Here is a 26,267-nt window from a genome sequence, read left to right as displayed (position 1 = left end):
TGAGGAAGGCATATGTGATGTCACCATTCATTTGAAGAGGACGAGACTACAAATGCAAAGATGTAATGTTGAGTCTTTATAAAGCACTGGTGAGGCCTCACTTGGAGTACTGAGAGCAGTTTTGTGTACCTTATCTTGGAAAGGGTGAGCTGAAACTGGAAAGGGTTCAAATGCGGTTCATGAAAATGATTCCGGAATTAAATGGCTTGTTATATGAAAATCGCTCGATGGCTCTGGGCCTGAATTCACTGGAATTCAGAAGACTGAAGGGTACCCTAATTGAAACATATTGAATACTGAAGGACCGTGATGGAGTGAATGTGGAGAAGGTGTTTCCTCTGGTGGGCGGGTCTAAGACCAGAGGACATAGCCTCGAAATAGAGGGGCGTCAGTTCGGAACGGAGATGAGGAGGAATTTCTGTAGCAGAGAGAACTGAGTCTGTGGAGATCTTTGCCCAGGCAGCTTGGGAGGCCAAGTCATTATGTATATTGAAGACAGAGGTTGATTGATTTTTGATTGGTCACGGCATAATGGGATACGGGTTGGGGGGTGCAGCAGGAGATATTGTAGCTGCAGACAGGAAAAATTGATCAGCCATGATGAAATGGTTAAACAGACATGATAGGGAAAATGGTCTTATGGTCTAATACAAGAATAAAAAGCTCCTCTGAAGGTATGTGGGGTCCCGTTGAGGGCCGACATGGAACACTGTGCACAGGTCTGGTCTCCTTCCCAGAAACAGTCTAGGGATAAAGGGAATGAAGAATTTTCCCAGATTGATTTCAGGGTTGTGGTTGTGTCCTCAGAGAGATTACATTGACTGGGCCTGTCTCAAAACTAGAGAAATAAGAGGTGGTCTGACTGAGACAGACACAGTTTCACAGGGTTTTGACAGGGTACGGAGTTATTTCCTCAGCCAGATTGTGGCGAATATTTGGAATTTTCTTCACAAGTTTTCTGAATTCAAAAGACAAATTTATGGGCTCTGCGATGCTGGGAACGTTGCAGGAAAGTGGCGCTGAGGTCAAAGATCGGGTGTATTCTGAGGAAAGGGTAGGACAGGCGCAACGGGCCGAATGACCACGCCTGCTTTTTTCTATTTACTTCCTATTTTCTAAAGCATGAGTTTACCTTTGTGCCTTGTTCTCCCTTGGATTTCAGCCATTCGGATTGCACAGGGGAGCGGTGAGAGCTCTGGAGATCCATCGGCAGCCGCTGCGGGGCAGCTCCCGTCTCCCAGCAGCAGGGGACGAGACCAGACAACAGGCCCCGTTCCTCGGCGGGGAAAGGCCGGACGCCCTCCGTGTAGCTGAAACATCTCACGGAATGTCCGCCAGTCACTTCAGCTCTGCCTTCGAAAGGATTCAGGCCCCGCCGGTGTTGCAGCCGAAACCCGAGGTGCAGCTCCCAGTCTCCGGCCTCACTCGGTCCCGGTTCCGGACTCCGGCCCGCTTCCAGCGCTCAGCGTCTCGCCCACTGACACCCCTCAGCCAATGAGAGCATCCTTCTCCTAGCAGCGATCGCTGATTGGCTGAGAGTTTGTCTGAGTATGGGCTGCTGCCGGGAGACGGAGATGTCAGTCACAGTTTGTTCTCAGAATCAAAACAAGTTCCCCGAAGCTCAAAGTTTAAAGTAAATTTTATTATCAGAGTACAGATAAGTCACGACATACAATCCCGAGAAGCATTTTCCTGCGGACATACTTTGAAAAAGTAAACAATAGTAACCATAACAGAAGCAGGTCGTGAAAGATCAACCAGAGTGCTGAAGGTAACAAACGGTACAAATGCAAATATGGAGAAATAGCGATAAATAACAAGAGATGAAATAACCGCAGCGGCTGCCGGTGGATCTGTGGAGCTCTCACCGCTCCCCTGTGCAATCCGAATGGCTGAAGGCCAAGGGAGAACAAGGCGCAAAGGTAAATTCGTGCTTTAGAAAATAAGAAACAGGAGCAGACGTTGCCGTTCGGCCCCTTGCGCTGTGCTGCCCCTCAATTAGAAATGGCTGATCTTTGACATCAGCGCCACTTTCCTTCAAAGTTCCCATCCATCATCGCCGAACCCCTAAATATGTCTTTTTAATTTAGAAAACTCCAGATATTCACCGCACTGTGGGCGGGGAAATTTCTCCTCATCTCATTCCTGCTGAGGTGATCTCGGATTTTGAGTCTGTGATCCTCGGTTCCACTGCCCAGCCAGGAGAAATATCATTCCTGCCCCTACCCTGTAAATACCCTGTGAGACTGTGTCTCTCTCAGTCAGGAAGCTTCTCCATGTGAACCTTGTGATAATGATGTTGGTTACAGTTCTTTCAGATCAGCAGCTTTGACCACAAGAACATCAGACAGTGGTCAGCACGGAATGTCCTGCAGTTACTGCAGGAGAAGGACTGGATGGACACAGTGGAGTGGTTCTCTGAGCAGACAGTCCAGACCATCTGGCAGAATACCTCATCACCATCTCACCAACAGGCACCAAGACCTTAGCTGCCTGGCGGCGAGAGGAGCCTCCCAGTCTGATCCTTGCTGCATGCCCGGAGATCACTCCCACAGCGCGCTGCCCCAAGATTACTGCAGTGGAGACGAGACGGTCACTCACCTCTTTGCGGACTGTGGGCTGGTGAAGATATGTGGAGAAAGATGCAAGGGCCTGTGTCACAGCAGCTGCGTGACAGAAGGGTCACTGATCTTCGGGCTGTTCCCAGGATGCACAGGAAAACGGACAGCAAGTGCTGCTGGAAGATCATCAACTTGGAGAAAGACGCCCGAAACTTGTTGGTCTGCCATGACATCGAGATGTCCGGAGAGCAGGGGTTCAGAACCTGGGGTCCAAGGTTAATGGAATTCGTCTTTGGTATAAAATGTTTGGGAATCCCTGTCGTGGAGGAATGCTGCCGACTGGCACATTCCAGGCTGCAGGGACACCATTGAAACTATAGAGATCCTCTAGTACTGGACCGGGAGGGGCCGGGTTGGCTGAGGAAGACTCTCAGTTATTGTAGGAGTGAGACATCCCCGGGGGGGGGGGAGTGGGGGGTGCACATGAGCGACAACAGTCCTATCGTTTTTTTACGAATGTAAAACACTAAACACCGCATAGACAACAAATGCAAATTCTTTGCGGAAAAGCATTGCACGTTTTATCATTCTAATTATTTTATATAAAGCTTACTTTGATAGGAAGCTTTATATAAAATAATGTAGCGGACAATCGCGGTACTGCAGGGGATCAGCAGCTCCCCGAAAGTGAAATCATTCTGAATCAGGAAGTGCCGCGAGTTAACATGGCTTCGAAAGGACAGGTCGAGAGTTTAACCGAGGAGGTAATTTGTTCCATCTGCCTGGATTTCTTCACCGATCCGGTGTCACTGGAGTGTGGACACAACTTCTGTCGCTCTTGTATCACACGGTGTTGGGAAAGGGCGGAGAGAAACTCCTGCCCGGAATGTAGAGAGGTGTTTGCTGACCGCACCTTCAGGGTCAATCGGGCCTTGGCAAATCTGGCTGAAAAATTTCGAAATCTAAACCTGAATCTGAAAGGGAAGGAAAGTAAAGTTCACTGCGAGGAACATGAGGAAGAACTGAAGCTGTTTTGTGAAACGGACAAGACACTGATCTGTCTGATCTGTGCAGTGGCGGAGGAACACAGAGAGCACCGCTTCAAGCCGATTAAAGAAGCTGTTAAAATCTACATGGTAAAAATTAACGTTAATTTAATACTTAACACATTTCCTTTCTCCTACATGCCATCACACGAGCCTCCGTAACCAACACATCATTCTCTGCAACCTCCGCCATCTCCAACGGGATTCTAGCATCTATCCGTCCCACAGCCCATCCCACACCCCACAACTCCCGGCTCTCTATACGGATCGCCCTCTACGTACTGTACCACCCTTATCCACTCGCTCGTCCCCACTGATGTCCCTCCTGGCTCTGACACCTGGAAGAGGGACAAGTGCTACACCCGACTCCTAACCCCCTCCCTTGTCACCATTCAGGCCCCAAACAGCCCCAGTTCCTCCCGTTTCTTCCATGGTCGATTGTCCTCTCGTATCAGAATCCTTCTTCTTCAGCTCTTTGCCTCTTCCACCTGTCCCCTCTCAGCTTCTCACTTCATCACCTCCCCCACGTCCCCCATCACGTTGTCTCACCCGTCACCTATCAGCTGGTTCTCATCCCCAACCTTTTTACTCTGGCTTCTGCCCCATTCCTGCCCAGTCCTAGTGAAGGGTCTCATCCCGAAACGTCGACTGTTTTTTTTGCCCTGGATACAGTGGCTTGCAAAAGTTTGGGCACTCCTGGTCAAAATTTCTGTTCCTGTGAATAGCTAAGCGAGTAAAAATGAACAGATTTCCAAAAGGCATGAAGTTAAAGATGACACATTTCTTTAATATTTTAAGCAAGAAATGTTTTTATTTCCATCTTTTACAGTTTCAAAATAACAAAAAAGGAAAAGGGCCCAAAGCAAAAGTTTGGGCACCCTGCATAGTCAGTACTTAGTAACACCCCCTTTGGCAGGTATCACAGCTTGTAAACACTTTCTGTAGCCAGCTGAGTCTTTCATTTCATGTTTGGGGGATTTTTGCACATTCTACCTTGCAAAAGGCTTCAAGTTCTGAGAGATTCTTGGGCCGTCCTGCATGCACTGCTCTTTTGAGTTCTATCCACAGATTCTCAATGATGTTTTGGTCGGGGGGACTGTGAGGGCCATGGCAAAATCTTCAGCTTGCGCCCCTTGAGGTAGTCCATTGTGGATTTTGAGGTGCGTTTAGGTTCATTATCCTGTTGTAGAAGCCATCCTCTTTTCAGCTTTTTTACAGACGGTGTGACATTTGCTTCCAGAATTTGCTGGTATTTAATTAAATTCATTTCCCCCTCTACCAGTAAATGTTTCCCAGACCACTGGCTGCAACACAAGCCCAAAACATGATCAGTCCACCCCCGTGCTGAACAGTTGGAAAGGGGTTCTTTTCATGAAATCCTGCACCCTCTTTTGCTCCAAACATACCTTTGCTCGTTGTGGCCAGAAAGTTCTATTCAAAGAGTTTAAAGAACATCCAAACAAACCTGATGCATTTTGGAAACAAGTCCTGTGGACTGATGAAGTTAAATTAGTACTTTTAGGCCGCAATGTTATTGTTATTTTGAAACTGCAAAATATGGAAACAAAAAAACATTTTTTGCATCGAACATTAAAGAAATCTGTCATCTTTAACTTTATGCGTTTTGGAAATCAGTTCATCTTTTACTCGTTTAGCTATTCTCAGTAAAAGAAATTTTGACCGGGGTGCCCAGACTTTTGCATGCCACTGTAGATGCTGAGTTCCTCTGGCATTTTGTGTGCGGTAGTCGCGTTTGATCCCCTGTTTCTTTTGTTCTACCTTTTTTTTTCTATTTCTTATGCTCTCTGACTTCCAGGATCAGCTAAAATCTTCCTTAGAATCTCTCACAAAAAAGAAATCAGACTTCCAGGAAAAGGAGCAGCAACAGAAAGAGAAGATTTCCGGAGTCCGGGTGAGGTTTCCTGAGCGGATTTTCTGATATTACTGTATACTTTTGCTCCCTTTAATGCAGAATAGCAGAATATCGCAGCTCTAGTGATTCGGGTTCAATCCTGACCTCTGGTACTGTCTGTGTGGAGTTTGCATGCTCTTCCTGTGACCACGACAGTTTCAGACACATCCCAAGGACATGCTGGATGAATGGTTAATTACAATTAACCCTGTGAAGGTGGGGGAGATTGTATGTGAATCAGGTGGGAGTTAATAGGTCAATGAGGGAGGTTTCAGGAAAACGTGAGGGAATGGGGTTGACGGGAATGATTCAGAAGCATGAACATTAATGGACCGAATGGTCACCTTAACGTCATGAGGAAATACAGACAACAATATAGTAAATTAATCTTCACCTTTCATTCGACAGGAACAGTCACAAAGCGTTCAGACCCACATCACGTCTCAGTTTGCAGAACTGCGCCAGATTATCACTGAGAAAGAGCAGAGTTTACTCAGGGATCTCAGGGAGGAAGAGGAGAGGATTCTAAATCGAATGGAGAAAAATATTCGAGAGATTCAAGAGAATATCGGGTTGATTCAGGAGGAAATCTCAAAGTTAAAGGAACAGATGGATCAAAAAGACAGTGTGATATTTCTCAAGGTGAGGGATTATATTTCAATTTGTTCCTGTCAAAGGGCACGGAATGAACAGTGGTATATTTGAAATAAACACAGCACAGTGGCCAGTTCTAACAAATCAATTGCCGCTGCAGGCAACCTCACACAGATTGTTATACTTGAATGACGCGCCCTCCAATCACTCCAATGATGATGTTCCAAAATGTCTAAGATATGTATTCAATCCTCTATTAGCAACGTACAATCTAGAAGCGATGAATTTTAAGCATTATAAATCGTAAGTTAAGCTGCAACGTATCGTTCAACAAAGATATGACATCCGTCCGTCCCCAGCTCAAAACTTTTGAGAACAAAGTTCGAATATGTAACTTATTCGGTTCGCTTTTCCCACGCCCCCACACACATGACGTGTTACCATAATAAACACGTAACACAGAATACACTGCAGACAGAAAACAGGTGCATTGCTCCTACACACAGCATTTACAAATGGCAGTAAACTGTTTCTCACCAGACAATTGATGAAACTATTCAGGGTTGTTGCTGTCCCAGAACTGGACTTCCACAACTTCTGTACATCCCAGGACAGAATGTAATCTGCTCTGAAAATAACACAGAGTTACAGACTGTGTCCTTAATTACCTGTTAAATATCCTCTAAATCTCACATTAACACCCAGTTCCAGTCACAGGCTGTGAGTGCGTCTGGTGCGGTGGGTGTGAGGGTCTCTCCGTCAATCACTGAGAACAAAGAATGTGACCCACACATCAGACTTATCCTCCATACCCGGTATCCATCAGATTAGGGAAACATTTTCTGTTTCTTTACTTTCTGAGATAAACTTCATACGGGATAATACCCCATTCTCCATCATAAACAGACCATTCGGTCCATCTTCTCCTATCTGTTTCCCTGCTAAACAAACCTCCTCCCACCTACTCACCACACCCAGCAACAGTGCCCCGAACTCCCTGGTCCCTCGTGTTTATTCAGTTTCCCCATGACACTCAATCTCTGCTGTTCCACTTCAAACACTCCTGTGGCAGTGAGTTCCACATCCTCATCACTAAATTTCTTATGGGATTTATTAAGATCCATCTGGAATTTCATCTGCTCATAAATAGATATACTTTCTCCTGCCCATAAATAGATATACTTTCTGCACATGACACAATCAAATCCATCACTGATCTTCAATTACTCCATCTTATCACCCTGACATCTTATCCAGATGAAAATGCGCAACCCGTCCTGTCTTTCCTGTAAGTTTCATCCTCTCAGTAATGATCTAATTTTCAGAAACCTTTCCTGTAATTTAACCCCTGGTTCTGCATTGTCTGTGTGTGTGAGTGACTGCAGGAGTGGGAATTTTCAACCCCTGGTTCTGCATTGTTTGTGTGTGTGAGTGACTGCAGGAGTGGGAATTTTCAACCCCTGGTTCTGTATTGTCTGTGTGTGTGAGTGACTGCAGGAGTGGGAATTTTCAACCCCTGGTTCTGTACTGTCTGTGTGTGTGAATGACTGCAGGAGTGGGAATTTTCAACCCCTGGTTCTGTATTGTTTGTGTGTGTGAATGACTGCAGGAGTGGGAATTTTCAACCCCTGGTTCTGTATTGTCTGTGTGTGTGGGTGACTGCAGGAGTGGGAATTTTCAACCCCTGGTTCTGTATTGTCTGTGTGTGCGAGTGACTGCAGGAGTGGGAATTTTCAACCCCTGGTTCTGCATTGTTTGTGTGTGTGAGTGACTGCAGGAGTGGGAATTTTCAACCCCTGGTTCTGTATTGTTTGTGTGTGTGAATGACTGCAGGAGTGGGAATTTTCAACCCCTGGTTCTGTATTGTCTGTGTGTGTGAGTGACTGCAGGAGTGGGAATTTTCAACCCCTGGTTCTGTATTGTCTGTGTGTGTGAGTGGCTGCAGGAGTGGGAATTTTCAACCCCTGGTTCTGTATTGTCTGTGTGTGTGAGTGACTGCAGGAGTGGGAATTTTCAACACCTTGTAACGGTTTGGATGAAATTCAGGATGTTGATAGTCTCAGTCTATTCAGATTTGTGTTTTATTTATTTCAGGGGGAAGCTCATCGGAACAGGAGGTAGGACATGCTCTTTACTGAAACCCTGTATGGATTTGTAAAATAGTTTAGAATAGCAGTTTATCACCATCAGTTTATTATTTACAGGATTAATGATGATGTCCCGGAATTGTCAGTGACAGATGAGGCCCTACCGGTTGAAAAATTTGATCACATCTATTTGCTGAACACAGTGCTGAGAGAAACACTTGATGCCATTAATCGAGGTAAAACTTACAAAGATTCATTTCTTCTTGTTTGTGAGATCACAATTAATTTCAAATTTGAGGCAAAGATTACTGTAATATTGGGTTGAAGTGGAACTGAAGTCTATTCCACATCAACCCCACCGACTGGGGGGGGGGGCATCACTGTCACATGGTCAGCTGGAGATGTCAGACCCCTGAACACACCAGCACAGAGCCACAATATAACCAATACACGGGACTGGCCGATGAACCACTGTGTCCCGATCCCAGGCACACTGCACTAACACGCCAAGACATGAGTTTGAATCCTACCACAGGAGCTGGGAAATTAATACTGACTTGATGATATTGTAGGGAATAAAAGCGGGCATCAGTGTGATCACCGGGCTTGTCAGAAAAATACACAAGTCCTTCGTGCACTGTGAGTGCAGACTCTGATTGACGCAGGTCTCCCTCCTTCTGGATTGGCAACTCCCACTGTTGTTCGAGGGAAAAGAGGGGAGTGGTAGTGATTGGGGACTCAGTCGGGGAACAGGCAGGAGAATCTGTGGATGTGAGTGGAACACCTGAATGGTATGTTGCCTCCTAGGTGCCAGAATCAGGGACGCTTCGGGTTGTGTCTGCAGCATTTTAGAGAGTGAGAGAAAACAGCTGGATATGTTGGTATATTTTGGGACAAATGACATTGGAAGTAAAAACAAAGAGGTCCTGAAAATAGAATTTGGAGAGCTTGGTAGAAAGCTCAGAAGCAGTACCTTCAGGTTTATAATTTCTGGATTGCTGCCTGTGTCACGTGCTGGTGAGGGTAGGAGCAGGATAATTTGGCAGATTAAAGAGATTAAAGCATGCCTGAGAAGCTGGTGCAGGGGGCAGGGCTTCAGGTTTTTGGATCATTGGGATCTTTTCTGGTGGAGAAATGACCTGCTCAAAAGGGATGGGTTGCACCTGGACCCGAGGGAGAACAATATTCTCACAGGGAGGTTTGATAGAGCTGTTGGGGAGGGTTTAAACTAATTTGTTGGGGGGGGGGGTGGTTAGGAACGAGTGAAGGGGTAGGATTGATGGTAAAAATGCAAAGATAGTGTGCAGTCAGACTGTCAGATGGGGCAGCCAGATACGAGGACAAAACTGCAGCCAGCTGGGTGAGTATCAGTGCATTAGGGATGCAGAATGAAAAAGGTAGCAGGTATGGTACACAAAGTGTTATATCTCAATCATGGAGTGTGAGAAATAAGGTGGATGATCTTGTTGCTCGATTACAGATTGTCAGGTATGATGTTGTGGCCATCAGGGAATCATGACTGAAGGATGGTTGTAGTTGGGAGATGAATGTCCAACGTTACACATTGTATCGGTGGTATAGGAAGGTAGGCAGAGGGGGTGACATAGCTCTCCTGGTAAATCAATAGAAAGTTGTAACATAGGATTGGAAGATGTTGATTCCTTGTGGGTTGAGTTAAGGAAATTCAGAAGTGAAAATGACACTGATGACAGTCACATACAGGATCCCAACAGTAGCTGGATGTGGACCACAGATTACAACTGGAAATAGAGAAGGCCAATGAAACAGACAATGTTACAATAGTCATGGGAGAATTCAACAAGCAGGTCAATTGGGAACATTAGATTGATAATGGATCTCAAGAGAGTGAATTTGTTGAATGCCATGTGATAACTTTTTAGTGCAGTTTAGCATTGAGCCAACTGGGGGAACAGCTCTACTGGATTGGGTGTTATGTATTGAACTGGAGATGATATCTTAGGAAAAAAACCTGAGGAGGCCGTGCTCACAACATGACTGAGTTCAACTTGAGATTTGATAAGGAAAAAAGTAAAGTCTGACGTTGTAGTATTCCAGAGGAGTAAAAGAAATTACAGTGGTCTGAAAGAGGAGTTGGCCAAAGTAAATTGGAGGGAGATGTTGTCCGGAATGACAGCAGAGCAGAAATGATGTCAGATTCTGGGAAAATGAGGAAGGTGAAGGATAGATACATTCCAAAAATAAATAAATACTCAAATGGCAAAATAGTACAATTGTGGCTGATAAGGGAAGACAAGCTAATGTAAATGCCAAAGAGTGGGCATACAACAAAGTGAAAATTAATAGGAAGACAGAGAATTGGGAGGCTTTTAAATACCTACTGAGAGGAACTGAAAAATATGATTGGGAGGGGAAAAATGAAATATGGAATTGAATTGAATTGACTTTATTACTTACATCCTTTCTATAAATGAGCAGGAAAAATCTTCCATCTAAATGTGCAATTTATAGTAATTGATGATAAATAATATGTATACATTCCAGTCAATATAACATAGAAATACAGTTGTCTCAGCACGAGTTAATCAGTCTGATAGCCTGGTGGAAGAAGCTGTCCCCGGACCCTGTTGGTTCTGGCTTTTATGCTGTGGTACCAGTTCCTGTATGGTAGCGACTGGTACAGTTTGTTGTTGGGGTGACTTGGGTCTCCAATGATCCTTCAGGCCCCTTTTACACACCTGTCTTTATAAAACAAGTAAGCAAACAATATCAAGCAACACACATCAAAGTTGCAGGCGAACGCAGCAGGTCAAACAAACAAACAATATCAAATTGACTTTCAAGTATTGCGAAAAAATAAAATAGAGATGACAGTGGATATAGGACCACTAGAAAATGAGGCTGGATATATAATAACAGGAGACAAAGAGATGACAGATGAACTAAATGAGTATTTTCATCAGTCTTCACTGTGGAAGACACTGGCACTGTGTCAGGTGTTGAAGAGTGTGAGGGAAGAAAAGTGAGTGCAGTTACTGTTACAAGGGAGAAGGTGCTCAAAAAGGGACATGAGTCACTCAGACCAGATGAACTGCACCCTAGTGTTCTGAAAGAGGTAGCGGTAGAGATTGTGCAGGCATTTGAAATGATCTTTCAAAAATCATTGGACTCTGATATGGTGCTAGAGGACTGGAAATTACAAATGTCACCCAACTCTTAGTCATGAGGAAGGCAGCAGAAATGAAGTTATAGACCAGTTAGCCTCACCTCTGTGGGTGGGAAGACATTAGTGTCAATTGTTAAGTATGAGGTTATGGAATACTTGGTGATACTGGACAAGATAGGACGCGTTGGCATTTAATAAGATTGGTGGAGGGGCCGGTAGTGTTGAGAAAACAGGTAGGCTGCAGAAGGACTTGGATGAGGAGACTGGGCAAGAAAGTGGCAAATGATACACAATGCTGGGAAATTCATGGTCATGCACAATATGCAGATTATTTAAAATGGGGAGACAATTCAAAAATCTGAGATGCAGATGGATGTGGGAGTGTTTCTGCAGAGCACCCTGAAGGTTAACTTGCAGGTAGAGTCAGTTGTGAGGAAGGTAAATGCAATGTTAGCATTCAGTTCAAGGAGTTTAGCATACAGGAGCAGGGATGTGATGCTGAGGGTTTATAAGGCACTGGTGAGGCATTACCTTGAATATTGTGAACAGTTTTGGGCTCCTCATCTGAGAAAGGATGTGCTGGCATTGGAGAGGGTCCAGAGGAGGTTCACAAGGATGATTCCAGGAATGAAAGGGTTATCAGACTTGAAACGTTTGATAGCTCTGTGCCTGTACTCACTGGAATTTAGAAAGATGATGGGGGATCTCACTGAAACCCTTTAAATGTTGAAAGGCCAAGACAGAGTAGATATGGGAAGGATGTTTCCCATAGTGGGGGAGTCTGGGACAAGAGGGCACAGCCTCAAGATACAGGGGTGTCTTATTTAAAAACAGAGACGCAGAGAAATTTCTTCAGCCAGAGGGTGGGGAATTTGCAGAACTTGTTACCACAGGCAGCCGTGGAGGCCTGGCTGTTGGGCATATTTAAGGCCGAGCTTAACAGGTTCTAGATTGCACACAGTATCAGAGGTTGTGGCGAGAAGGCCGGGGAGTGGGGCTGAGGAGGAGAAGAAAAGGATCAGCCATGATTGAATGGCGGAGCAGTCACAGTGGGCCAAATGGCCAAATTCTGCTCCTATATCTTATGAGCTTATGGTTATCAGACCACAACATTGAAGCATTGTGAGAATGAGCCCAGACAACGCAACCAGCATTGACATCATTCAGGATTTCATCTCAGGAGAAGCACACACAGCATAACCAGACTGGCAAAACAGCCCGACACACACATACACAGGAAGGATTGGCAGATTGTAGTCAGAGACGCAGCAATGTACGTTGATATTTCCTTCAGTAATCTAGAAACTATTCTCTTCAGACACGGTAATTTATTTATTTAAACAACTCACACATGTCACACATTGGCAGCACACACCAGACATGTGATGACACGCTGTGCCATACAAATATTTCAATGTGCACACTCTCCTTCGATGCGTACACACAAACACACTGATATTTACCACAAACACACACACACACACACACACACACACACACATAATATCTGAGTGTGACACATGGTCAAAGAAATAGGCCCACGTTCCGACTTAGGAATGAAATCTGCCGTCCTTACCCAGTCTGTTCTGTGCACTGAGCTGCCCTCTGATGCGACGTCACATTAACAGTTCACAGACAGACTCCAGGGTGAGATTCCTCAGGAGGATGATCTGGGAGGGTTTGAACCCACGAACCACTTCATGCATCTGCAAGACCAAGATGCCTTCTTGAGCATGTCCCCCTTGTGTGTGTTTGCCCCATATCCCTCTAACCACTTCCAATCTATGTACCTGTGTAAGTTCATCTTAAACTATTTTAATTTTACCTGTTTCTACAGCATCTGACAGGAAATTCCATCTGCCCACCCACCTCTCTGTGGGAATGTTGCCCCACAGATCCCTCATAAAAACTTCCCCTCTCACTTTCAATCTGAGCCCTCTGGTTCTGTACTCCCATTTCTCAGAAAAAGACTCACTTTATCTCAGCCCGTTGTGAATGTATTTACCTCGATAAGGGGTCATCCCTCAACATCCTACACTACAGCGAAATAGCCCAAGCTTAAACACTCTCTACTTTTAACCCAAGCCCCCCAGTCCCGGTAACATCCTCCTGAACCTTCCTGTCCAGTGTAATGACATCCTACACGGGTTGACTCTGTGGTTAAGAAGGCGTACGGTGCACTGGCCTTCATCAATTGTGGGATTGAGTTTAAGAGCCGAGAGGTAATGTTGCACGTATATAAGACCCTGGTCAGCCCACTTGGAGTACTGTGCTCAATTCTGGTCACCTCACTACAACTACAGGAAGGACGTGGAAACCAATAGAAAGGGTGCAGAGGAGATTTACAAGGATGTTGCCTGTTTTTTTTTTTTTGGAGGGGGGTATGCCTTATGAGAATAGGTTGAGTGAACTCGGCCTTTTCTCCTTGGAATGACTGAGGATGAGAGGTGACCTGACAGAGATGTACAAGATAATGAGAGGCATTGATCGTGTGGATAGTCAGAGGCTTTTTCCCAAGGCTGAAATGGCTAGCATGAGAGGGCATAGTTTGAAGGTGCTTGGAAGGAGATACAGAGATGTCGGAGGTATGTTTTTTATGCAGAGAATGGTGAGTGCGTGGAACGGGCTGCTGGTGGTGGTGCTGCAGGTGGAAACGACAGGGTCTTTTAAGAAACTCATGAATGGCTACATGGAGCTTATAAAAATAGAGGACCATGGGTAAGGCCTAGGTAATTCTAAGGTAGGGACATGTTCGACACAGCTTTGTGGGCCGAAGGGCCTGTATTGTGTTCTATGTTTTCTGTGTTTCTATGTTTCACTATATTCGGGGACGTGGAAATGCAGACAATACCCGAACTGTGGTCTATCATCGATATCATAGATCTTGCTTAAGTTCATGTGGACAGTGTCGAATAGGCTGATGAATACAGGACTGAAGGTGTTATATTTGATTGCTCCAGTATACGGAATAAGGTTGATGATGTTGTAGCACAGGTAGAGATTGGCAGGCACAACGTTGTTGGCGTCACTGAGTTGTGGCTGAAAGGAGATGCTGGTTGAAGCCCAACATCCAAGGATACACCTTGTGTTCAAAGGACAGGCAGGTAGGCAGAGGGGATGGGGAGGCTCTGTTGTAAAAAATGAAATGAAATCCTTAGAGAGAGGTGACATAGGATTGGAAGATGTTGAGTCATTGTGGGTAGAGTTAAGAAACTGCAAGGGTAAAAAGACCCTGATGGTAATTATATACAGGCTTCTAAATAGTAGCCAGGATCGAAATGGGATACAAATTACACTAGGAAATGATAAAAAAAAATGCAGTGTGACAGTCGGAATGGGGGATTTCAACAAGGAGGTAGATTGGGAAAATCAGGTTGGTGCTGCATCCCAAGAGAGGGAATTTGCAGAATGTCCCCAAGATGGCTTTTTTGAACTGCTTGTGGTTGAGCCCAATGGAATAAAGGCAATTCTAGAGTGGGATTTGTATAGTGAACCAGGTATGATTTGGGAGACTAAGGGAAAAGAAACTTTAGGAAGCAGTGATCATAAAATGATAGAATTCATCCTGAAGTTTGAGAGGGAGATAAAGTCAGATGTATCGGTATTAGAGTGGAGTAAAGTTAGTTACAGAGGCATGAGGGAGGAGCTGACCAAAGTAGATTGGGAGGGGACACCAGCAGGGATGATTGCAGAACAACAAAGACTGGAATTTCTGGGGGCAATTTGAATAGATAAATCCCAAAGACGGAGGAGTATTATCCACGGAGGATGTGGCAACCTTGTTTAACAAGGGAAGTCAAAGACAGCATAAAAGTGAAAGAGAGGGCATACAATAGAGCAAAAATTAGCAGTATGTTGAAGTATTGAGGAGATTTTGATAATCAACAGAAAGCAATTACAAAGCCCGAAGGAGAGAAAATGAGATATGAGGGAAAGCTTGCCTACAATACTCAAGAGGACACAAAACTCTAAAGAGTAAAAGAGAGGCAAGAGTGGATATTGGACCCCAAGAAAATGACACTGGAGAGGAGACGTGACAAAATACATTGTCGAAGTACTTATTTAATATTTTGTGTCAATCCTCACTGTGGAAGATACCAGCTGTATGTCAGAAATGTGAGAGTGTCTGGGGACAGAATTGAGTGTTGTTGATGTTACTGAGGAGAAAGTGCGTGGGAAGATTGAAGGTCTGAAGGTACCTGGACCAGATGGACTACACCCCAGTGTTCGGAAAGAGTTAGCTGAAGAGAATATGGGGGCATTTATAATGATCTTTCAGGAATCACTAGATAATTGGACATTCAAGACGACTGGAAATTGCAAAGGTCACTTCACTCTTTATGACGGGAGAGCAGCTGAGGAAAGAAAATTACAGGTGTGTTAGTCTGGATGTGGTGTGCTTGGAAAGATGCTGGAGTCCAGTATTAATGGAACTGCTTTTGGGTACATGGAGGCACATGATAAAATAGGGCAAAGACAGCGTGCCTTCCCTGAAGGGGAAATCTTCCCCGACAAATCTGCTGGAATTCTTCGAGGAACACAAAGCCAAGATAGACAAAGAATGATTTGGATGACAGAATTGTTGCCTTTGTGGCCAAGTTTGCAGATGAGATGAAGTTAGGTGAAGGGGAAGGTAGTGGTGCAGAAGCTCAGAGTCTGGGGAAGGACGGAGACAGATTCAAAAATGGACAAAGATGTGATAGATGGATTATCGAGTAGCGAAGTCGTGCATGCAATTTGGCAGGCGGAATAAAGGCACAGACGATTTTGTAAACAGTGAGAAAATTCAAAAATCAGAGGTGCAGAAGGGATTTGGGTGTCCTTGTGCAGGATTCCCTAATGGTTAATTGCAGTTTGAGTCAGTGTTAAGGTCAGCAAGCTCAACGTTAGCATTCATTTCGAGAGGATTCCAATAGGATGTCATTCTGAGGTTTTATAAGGCATTGGTCAGACCACATTTGGAGTATTGTGAGCAGTTTTGGGTCCCTTATATCGGAAAAGATGTGCTGGCATTGGAAAGGGTCCAGGAGGTTCACAAGAATGATTTTGGGAATAAAAGAGTTAACATATGAGGAGTGTTTGATGGTTCTGGGCCTGTACTCATGGGAGTTTAGAAGAATGGCTGATTTATTATCCCTCTCAACTCTACTCTCCCGCCTCCTCCCCATTAACATTTGACACCCTGACTAATCAAGAAGTTTACATATCAACTTCTGCTTTAAAAATCAAACATGAGAAAATCTGCAGATGCTGGTAATCCAAGCAACACAGGTCCTGATGAAGGGTCTTGGCTTGATCTCACTGAAACCTACCCGGAGAGAGTGGATGTCGGAAGGATGTTTCCTATAGTGACTGGGTCGAGAACACAAGGCACAGCCTCCGACTAGAGGGTGTCCATTTAGAACAGAGATGAGGAGGAATTCCTTTATCCACAGGATAGTGAATCTGCCGCAGGGAATATATTTCATTGACTATATTTAAGGTGAAGCCACACACACAAAATGCTGGAGGAACTCAGCAGGCAAGGAAGCATCTATGGAAAAGAGTGAACTGTTGATGGTTCAGGCTGAAATCCTGCATCAGGACCTGTGTTGTTTAAGGGTCCCTGCAAATTCTCTCCCGTCCAAATGAGGGGCTGCGGGCGATGGGGTTGTGGGAAAGGGGACAAAGAGGTCCTCATCTCCATCTTTGTCCCCCGCCAGCTTCTCGTTACGGCTACACGCACAGTTCACCGACAGGCTCTCCACCCCTCCCCCACCTGGTTCTGGTTCAATCTGACATTTATCTCTCCACTGCTGGTTCTCATTATCACCTCCTTTACTGTCTCGAACCTTCACACTCACAAATGAATGTTAACATTGAATGAAGGGTCTGTACCTGTGCTGTACTGTTCTATGTTCCATGTTCCCTGTTCCCTGTTCAGAAGAAAGAGAGGAGATCTCAGGGAAACAAAAAATTCTTCTGGGGTCAACAGGCAAGATACAGCGAGGATGTTTCCCCTGTCTGAGGAGTCAAGGGTCAGGGGTCACTGTCTGTTTGGAATTCTCAGCACCCGAAGGGAGAGGGGGGTTTGGGGATTCTTATCCATTCAGTTCACAGAGCCATTGCCGTACAGCATATAAATGTGCCCTTCGACCCATCACATCTCTGCTGACCTATTTACCCATCTACATTCATCCCATCGGCCAGCATTAGGTCAGTCTCCTTCTGTGCCTTGCCTATTGAAGTGTCTGTCCAAGTGTCTCTTCAACACAGAGGACTGGAGACCTGTAACCTGCAGAGGTCGGTGTTGGGGCCGAGGTTGTTTGTCATTCCTATTAATGATTTGGATGATAATGTCGGTGACATATTTAGTAGATTTGTTAATGATACTAAAATTCATGGTACAGTGGACAGGGAAGAGGGTTATCTCTGTTTACACCGGGCCCTTGATCAACTGTAGAGATGGGTACAGGGAGAATGTTTTAAAATACATCTTGGCAGGGACGTGGATAAGAAAAGGTGAAAGGAGTAATGGGCAAATGGGACTAGCTCACTAGAGCAAGTTGGTCAGCACAAACGAGTTGGGCCGATGGGCCTCCGTGACCTCCAGTTTAAATCTATTCACCCACCCCTTTCCCATCTTAATCCACCCCTTTCCCGCACTCGTTTCTGCTGTCTATTTCTATCCTTGAGGGAAGATGTCGACCTGAACCGTAGACTGTCCATCTCTCTCCACACCTCCTGCCTGACCCGCTCGGTTCCTCCAGCATTTTGTGTCTGTCTGATCGGGAAATCTCTGCTCTCCATCCAGTGGAAAACCCTTGGGGAGACATTAGTTGTCCACCCGGTTTCGTTCGGTCAAACCACGGGAAAGGTTCGTGTCGGCCACCAGATCGCGCCTGAGGCCTAGCGGCCTTTCCCCCGATCCCCGGGGTCGCGCTGTCCGAGTCTCCCCCCGCGATCCCCGGGGCCGCGCTGCCCGAGTCTCCCCCGGTCCCCGGGACCGCGCTGTCCGAGTCTCCCCCCGATCCCCGGGGCCGCGCTGCCCGAGTCTCCCCCCGGTCCCCGGGACCGCGCTGCCCGAGTCTCCCCCCCGATCCCCGGGGCCGCGCTGCCCGAGTCTCCCCCCCGATCCCCGGGGCCGCACTGCCCGAGTCTCCCCCCGATCCCCGGGGCCGCGCTGCCCGAGTCTCCTCCCGATCCCCGGGACCGCGCTGCCCGAGTCTCCCCCCGATCCCCGGGGACTCTCTAATTCTCCGCTTCTCCCCCCAGTCTCTGTCACCCTGGATGTGGAAACGGCGCATCCGTGGCTCGAGGTGTCTGAGGATCGGAAGAGTGTGAGATGGACCCGGACCTGGAGGAATCTCCCTGACACCGGGAAGAGATTCACATTCTGGTCTTGTGTGCTGGGATCGGAGGGATTCACATCGGGGAGACATTACTGGGAGGTGGAGGTGACGGGGAATCGGATCTGGCGTCTGGGAGTCGCCGCAGAGTCTGTGGAGAGGGAGGGAGAGGTCAGACTGAGTCCGGATACCGGATTCTGGGTCATCGGGCAGGTTGGTGACGTATTACATCGGGATTGTGACGTATTCGGCTATCTCCCCTCCCCCGGGCCCCGTCTCCCTGCCGGTCCCATCCCCGGGAGGGTGGGAGTTTATCTCAGTTACCAGTCCGGGACAGTTTCATTTTACAACGCGGAGACCAAGTCCCATCTCCATACCTTCACTGGGAATAAATTCACGGGGAAACTTTATCCTTTCTTCATGACTGGGAATGGAAACCAGTGGCTGAGAATCTGCTCCGGTTCCGCTCCGGGTCTGTAATCGGGTCGGGTCCCGGGACCGGCGTCAGGAGTAAAGTCCTTGTAAATTTCAATGTGCGGAGAGTGAAATAAACACGAGGTGAGAATTATCGATCCGTTAATTTTAACTCGTTCACCGCGTCTGACAACAGAACGGAAACACCGCGGATTCAGTAGCAGCCGCGGGCGGCGGGTCCTGAGCTCCCCCGGGTCCACCCGCACTGAGACAGGTTAAATGGGACAAGTGGGGGCGGTGCTGACAGGAAAAGACAGTGAAGATTGATACAAAGTGTTCATTAAGTTCATCTGACATTTCTTTGTCCCCCATTACTACTTCACCAGCATCATTTTCCAATCCAATATCAACTCTCATCTCCCTTTCACTCTTCATGTAACTGAAAATGAACTTTTAGTATACTGCTTTATGTTATTGGCTAGTTTGCTTCATATTTCATCTTTAACATTCTTATGGCTTTTTTTTTGATGCCTTTTGCTGGATTTTAAGAGCATCCCAATAATCCAACATCCCACTCACCTTTGCTCCCTTATATGCCATTTCCTTAGGTAACACGCAGTCCTTAACTTCCCTTGTCAGCCATGGATTCCCACCGCTGCCATCTGAGAAATTCTTTTGTGGGACATGTCTCTCCTGCACCTTGTAAACTATTCCCAGATACGTCAGCCACCTCTGTTCAGCCATCGTCCCCACAGTATCCCTCTCCAATTCACCTGGGCAAGCTCCTCTCTCATGCCTTTGTAATTCCCTTTATTCCATTGCGAGACTGATACATGTGACTTAGGCTTCTCCCTATGAAAATGCAGTATGAATTCAATTATATTATGATCACTGCCTCTAACGGGTTCCTTTACTTTCAGCTCCTGGAGATGATCAGGGTTATTACACAACACCCAATCTTAGATGGTCTTTCCCACAAGTAGGCCCAAACACAAGCTGCTTTACAAAGCCGTCTCGTAGGCATTCAACAAACGCCCTAACGTGATCTAACAACAACCTGATTTTCCCAACCCTTTGCATATTGATGTCCCCGATATAATTGTGACGCTAGCGTTATTATAGGCCTTTGCCCGTTCAATACTGCGAATTAATTTAAACCCAGTCCCTTAACTTAATCAAGTTTTTATCTGAAAACAACCAACCCCACCAAAGATTGTACTGAAGACTACATTTGATTTTTTTCAGCCATATCTGCTTCACACTGAAATAGTATGTGTTTATCAGTTTCATAATGACAAAATGTACACGACACAGAATGATGTTTTCCAATTAGATACAAGGCATAATTAAACATCGTGTGGGTATTTCTAAGTCGTGTCAATATCATTTCTTCCATTCTTGATTTTAGCCCTTCTTCCATAAACCCAACTGGTTTATGTATTCTGTGAAGGTGCCTGTCCTGTATCCTACAAGTCTTGCCATAAGTCCCTAACTCTTAACACTACCAACCCCTAAGCTAAGATTTGCTAAGTGGAAAGTCTATATGCACAGTTGAACTTTTAACAGGTTGTGTTGCTAAACAGTCAACCCAATCATTTTCCTCACCAGTGCGATGTGCAGGGCCCATAAGGTGCAGACATATAAACCAAATTTGTATATGAAATACTTCTTGACGAGGTCCCAACAGTCAATCTGACCTACTGCTAGAATGACCTGTTTTAAGGCTCATCAAACCCTTTTCTTGCTTTTTAAATCTTTTTATTAATTATTATTGAAAATCAACAAGAGAAAAATACATCAAAATAATCAAGATAACATATCTGAGTTGGATAATCAGCCATGATCATAATAAATGACGATGCAGGCTCGAAGGGCCGAATGGCCTACTCCTGCACCTATTTTCTATGTTTCTATATCCATATATAGAGTAAGAGTTAAATTATCAACCAGGCTAAACAGAAAAACAATAATAATCAAAAAACAAAGTATTAAAGCTTTTTTTATGGAAAAAAGGCAAGAAGGAATAAAAAGGAACCCCTACTAACTAAAACGGAGAAAACCCCGAATAACTAAAAAAAAAAAGGGGGGAAAAAACCCATTTGGAGCACAACCCCGGAGCTTTGCGCCATACAAGCTTCCATAAAAAAAAGACATCAAACCACCAACCAAATTCATATAACCAAGCATCAGAAAAGGACCATCTTAATTAACTCAAGTCAAATGATAATAACGGGCAAAAGAGCCACACCTTTTCTCAAAGTCAAATTTAGGATCAAAAGTTCCACTTCTAATTTTTTCCAAACTAAGACATAAAATCACCTGAAAGAACCATTGTATCAAAGTGGGAGCAGAGGCATCATTCCATTTTAATAAAATAGCCCTTCTAGCCAATAATGTGACAAATGCAATTACATACTGGCCAGATATGGAAATACCGTGAATATGTTGAGGAATTATACCAAACAAAACTGTCAATTTATTAGGTTGTAAATTGATTCTTAAAGCTTTAGAGATTATAGAAAAAATGGATTTCCAAAATTGTTTCAATACAGAACACGACCAAAACATATGTGTCAATGTAGCTATCTCAGTTTTGCATCTATCACACTGATTATTTACATTAGGAAAAATTTTAGACGATCTCTCCTTCGTCAAATAATAACAATGTACAATTTTAAATTGAATTAGATAATGACTGGCACAAAATTCACAACCAATCCTCTGATATCAAGGTCATATTAAGCTCTCGTTCCCAATCTTGCTTGATGTTAAGGAAAGGATAATTGTCCTGTTGTAATAGTAAATTATAAATTTTCCCAATAAAGCCTTTCACTAAAGGGTTCGTTTTTAAAATAAGGTCAGAATCTTGTATATATGGAAAATTACTTAAATATACTTGTAAAAAATGTCTGACCTGAAGATATTGCAAAAACCATCAAACCCGAAAAGGATTCTGAACAAATTACAAGTTTGTAAGGACCAATTTCCTCCACCCACTGTAATGATGACAAAGAATTCTGCTTCATATACCCATAAATGGCTGGTAAGTGATTTCTGTATCATTACCTGCAATTCAGACACACAGAAAAAAGAAAACAGTCACACTAACATTCCCAGTTAAATTATGTTTCAATCCATCTGTAAAAATGGTTACTGTATGATAGTAACTGTCATTAATAAACTCATGAACCAACAGACTCTCAGGCAGAACAGAATCCACTTGTGTAACCTAAAATTAACTACAGTCATTGAGAAAAACAAAACACAAAATGGGGTTAAGGAGAAAGCTACAGTGGGACATATTGTATCATCCAATAGTCATAGTCATAGTCATACTTTATTGATCCCCGGGGAAATTGGTTTTTGTTATAGTTGCACCATAAATAATAAATAGTAATAAAACCATAAATAGTTAAATAGTAATATGTAAATTATGCCAGTAAACTATGAAGTAAGTCCAGGACCAGCCTATTGGCTCAGGGTGTCTGACCCTCCAGGGGAGGAGTTGTAAAGTTTGATGGCCACAGGCAGGAATGACTTCCTATGACGCTCTGTGTTGCATCTCGGTGGAATGAGTCTCTGGCTGAATGTACTCCTGTGCCCACCCAGTACGTTATGTAGTGGATGGGAGACATTGTCCAAGAGGGCATGCAACTTGGACAGCATCCTCTTTTCAGACACCACCATGAGAGAGTCCAGTTCCATCCCCACAACATCACTGGCCTTACGAATGAGTTTGTTGATTCTGTTGGTGTCTGCTACCCTCAGCTTGCTGCGCCAGCACACAACAGCAAACATGATCGCACTGGCCACCACAGACTCGTAGAACATCCTCAGCATCGTCCGGCAGATGTTCAAGGACCTCAGTCTCCTCAGGAAATAGAGACGGCTCTGACCCTTCTTGTAGACAGCCTCAGTGTTCTTTGACCAATCCAGTTTATTGTCAATTCTTATCCCCAGGTATTTGTAATCCTCCACCATGTCCACACTGACCCCCTGGATGGAAACAGGGGTCACTGGTATCTTAGCTCTCCTCAGGTCTACCACCAGCTCCTTAGTCTTTTTCACATTAAGCGGCAGATAATTCTGCTCACACCATGTGACAAAGTTTCCTACCGTGGCCCTGTATTCAAGGTTACACCTGAGTACAGTACACCCAACAATACACCCATGTTCCCAGCGTGATATGAACCCAGCAATCTAAAACTGAAAACCAAATGTCCTCTAGCACAGGATGATAATTTCTTTGCCCTCTCAAATTAATCCAATTTGTTAACATCAACTTCAACGTCTGTCACTGGAGGGGCAATTGTCCCATTTCAACCAGTAAAGCCGAAACAAGGGACGACTTCACTGCACCACCGCAAAATCTTAAAGCCTGTGCTCGTATCACACCCAAGTATTTTAAAGTTGAACATGAAACTGATCCATAAACCACACAGCCAGAATCAAGAACAGATTGGATTAAACAAACATAAATGGTCAACAAAGACTTTAATGTTGCACTCCAAGAACACCCACACAGACGCCTGAGGATATTTAATGCTCCTTTACAGTTATCAATTATTTTCTGAGCTGGAGCTTCCATGTCAGCTTATTATCCATCCACATGCCTGGAAATCTCACCACTGACATATTTTCAGGAGTTTGACCATATCATTTCAAATCAAGTGCAGGTCTATTAATCCTGTTTGTAAAACACATAACGTGTTTTAGTGACTGAAAACTTAAAATCTTCATCTATTTGCCCACTGTTTGACCTATTAATTGTAAATTTCATCCTATTTGCAGTAAAATTGAAATGCTACCTCTAATCTATAAAGCTATATCATCTGTATAAAGAGATTAACCCAGCGTACCCATCTCAGAGAAAATGCCATTAATCATAATATTAAATAATGAAGGGCTAAAATACTGCTTTATGGGGTCACATTTTCCATCTCATAGAAACACAAACATAACATGCCCACCCGTACCCGCACAGTCCGTCCAAATAAAAAACTCAGATAAATTATGCAATCTCCCCTCACTCCTAATTTCCAAAATTCAGTCAAAAATCCTTCCATATCATATGCATTTACAATATTAAAATACTGCTATTACAACATCTTTATTTAGCTGTGCTTTCCTATAATCATCTTCCAAACCTAAAACTGATTCCAATGCCATTCTATCCTTCCAAAATCCACTCTAATAAAACGCTATATCATCTCTCTTTCCAAAATATAACTGAAACACTCGGTTACCATACATTCCATCAGTTTACATAAATGAGACATTAACGATATAGGCCATAACTAGCAGGATCAAACTGGGATCTGCCAGGTTTCAGAAAACAGGCAATCCTGCTGCCATATTCCATGAGGGAGGCAGATGGCCCAATCTCTAAACACGATTCAAAAATGTTAATATTTTCACAAAATAGAATTACATACAGCTACAATTACATATATCACCCTTTCCTGGGGATGCCTGACTTGTATTAATAATAGACTTTTAAAATTTGTACAAAGAAAACTCTACGTCAATGATACTATCATTGCTACAACTGACTTCCAACACATCAGGGTATTCACTTAGAAACATCTCCCAACGTTGTTTAACTTCTTCACTTAAATTATCTTGATTAAGAATGACAGCAGATGACCCAGAGAGTAACACAACCTACCCTGTTTCAGTAACAATTATTTTGCCCTCATTAATCAATGCTGAAATATTAAGATCATTTCAAATCCCCACATTTTCTAAATCATACCCCAAACTACTCCAAGTTAAATATCCCTTCAAATATTATGTCAATATGACCTCCAGTAAATCACATCCTTCCTCACCACGACCTGTGCCCTTTTTTGCTTAATAATGTCACTTGGAGACAGATGCATCATCACATAAAAAATTTACATTTCTCCCAATCTGGTTTACCAAATACTCCACCTCCTACAACTGCCCTGCTCTCCCCGATATAAATCCAAAGTCAAGATCATAAGGAACACAAGGTTGACTGAGGTTCATATTAACTAATCACCGTTTGAGTTCTCATTTGACCGACACGCATTGCAGCCAATGACAGCAGGGGTCAGAGGCGGGTCTGACCTACGATAGGCTGGTGGAAATCTGCCCTCTGTTCAGCCCCTGCTGCTCCTCTCCATCGCCATGGCGAAGTTCAGCGAGTCGCTGCGGTCGGTGGTCGCCGGTCTCGGCACCCACAGGGACGGGTGTGGTTCTCCTCCGACGCCTCGGTGAGTCCATTCCTGTGATGTCTGAGAAAAAAATGCGGGGAGTTAGTGGGGAGGAAGACATAGTAACTGCAACTCCCAGAAGACCCCGCTGATGACACAGAGGTCGGGGGTGTTGTGGAGAGTCTGGAGGGTTGTCAGAGATCACAGCGGGAAATAGATAGGATGCAGAACTGGACTGAGAAGTGGCAGATGGAGTTCAACCCAGATACGTGTGAAGTGGTTCATTTCGACAGGTCAATTTTGAACACAGAATAAATAGAACATTAATGGTAAGACTCTTGGCAGTGTGGAGGGTCAGAGAGTTCTTGGGGTCCGTGTCCATACGACACTCAAAGCTGCTGTACAGGTTGGCAGTGTTGTTAAGAAGGCGTCTGGTGTGATGGATTCATCAACCATGGGATTGAGTTCAAGAGTTGTGAGGTAACGTTGAAGCTATATAAGGCCTTAGTTACACCCCACTTGCGGTACAGTGTTCCGTTCTGGTCACCTCACTACAAAAAGAATGTGGATATGAAAGAGGGAGCGAAATGACTAACGCGAGGGTACATAGTTTTAAGGTGCTTGGAAGTCGGTACAAGGGGGATGTCAGGGGTAGGTTTTTCACACAGAGAGTGGATGGTGTGTGGAATGCACTGCCAGTGACTGTGGTAGACGCAGATACAATAGGATATTGTAAGAGACTCTTAGATAGGTACATGGAGCTTAGAAAAATAGACGGCTATACGATAGGGAAATGCTAGACAGTTATAGAGTACTTCACATAGTTGGTACAACATTGTGAGCCTATTTTCTATGTTTCTATGTTTCTATGCTTCAGTACCTTTTGCCAGATGGCAGGAGGGAGTAGAGTTTGTATGAGGGGTGCAATAGACAATAGGTGCAGGAGTAGGCCATTTGGCCCTTCGAGCCAGCGCTGCCATTCACTGTGATCATGGCTAATC

At 44.6% G+C, this 26,267-nt stretch overlaps 1 protein-coding gene and 1 pseudogene across 1 annotated transcript in view; one reads left to right on the top strand and one right to left on the bottom strand.

Moving 5' to 3' along the window:
- Positions 1-26,267, bottom strand: part of LOC140185000 (uncharacterized) — a 435,439-nt gene that overhangs the window by 21,555 nt on the left and 387,617 nt on the right. The window lies entirely within an intron of this gene.
- LOC140185226 (zinc-binding protein A33-like) lies at positions 1,535-19,202 on the top strand (annotated as a pseudogene).

Source organism: Mobula birostris, chromosome 20, assembly GCF_030028105.1.
Source record: "Mobula birostris isolate sMobBir1 chromosome 20, sMobBir1.hap1, whole genome shotgun sequence".
In the NCBI taxonomy this organism is placed as follows: Eukaryota; Metazoa; Chordata; class Chondrichthyes; order Myliobatiformes; family Myliobatidae; genus Mobula; species Mobula birostris.
This window is presented reverse-complemented; position numbering and strand designations above follow the sequence as displayed.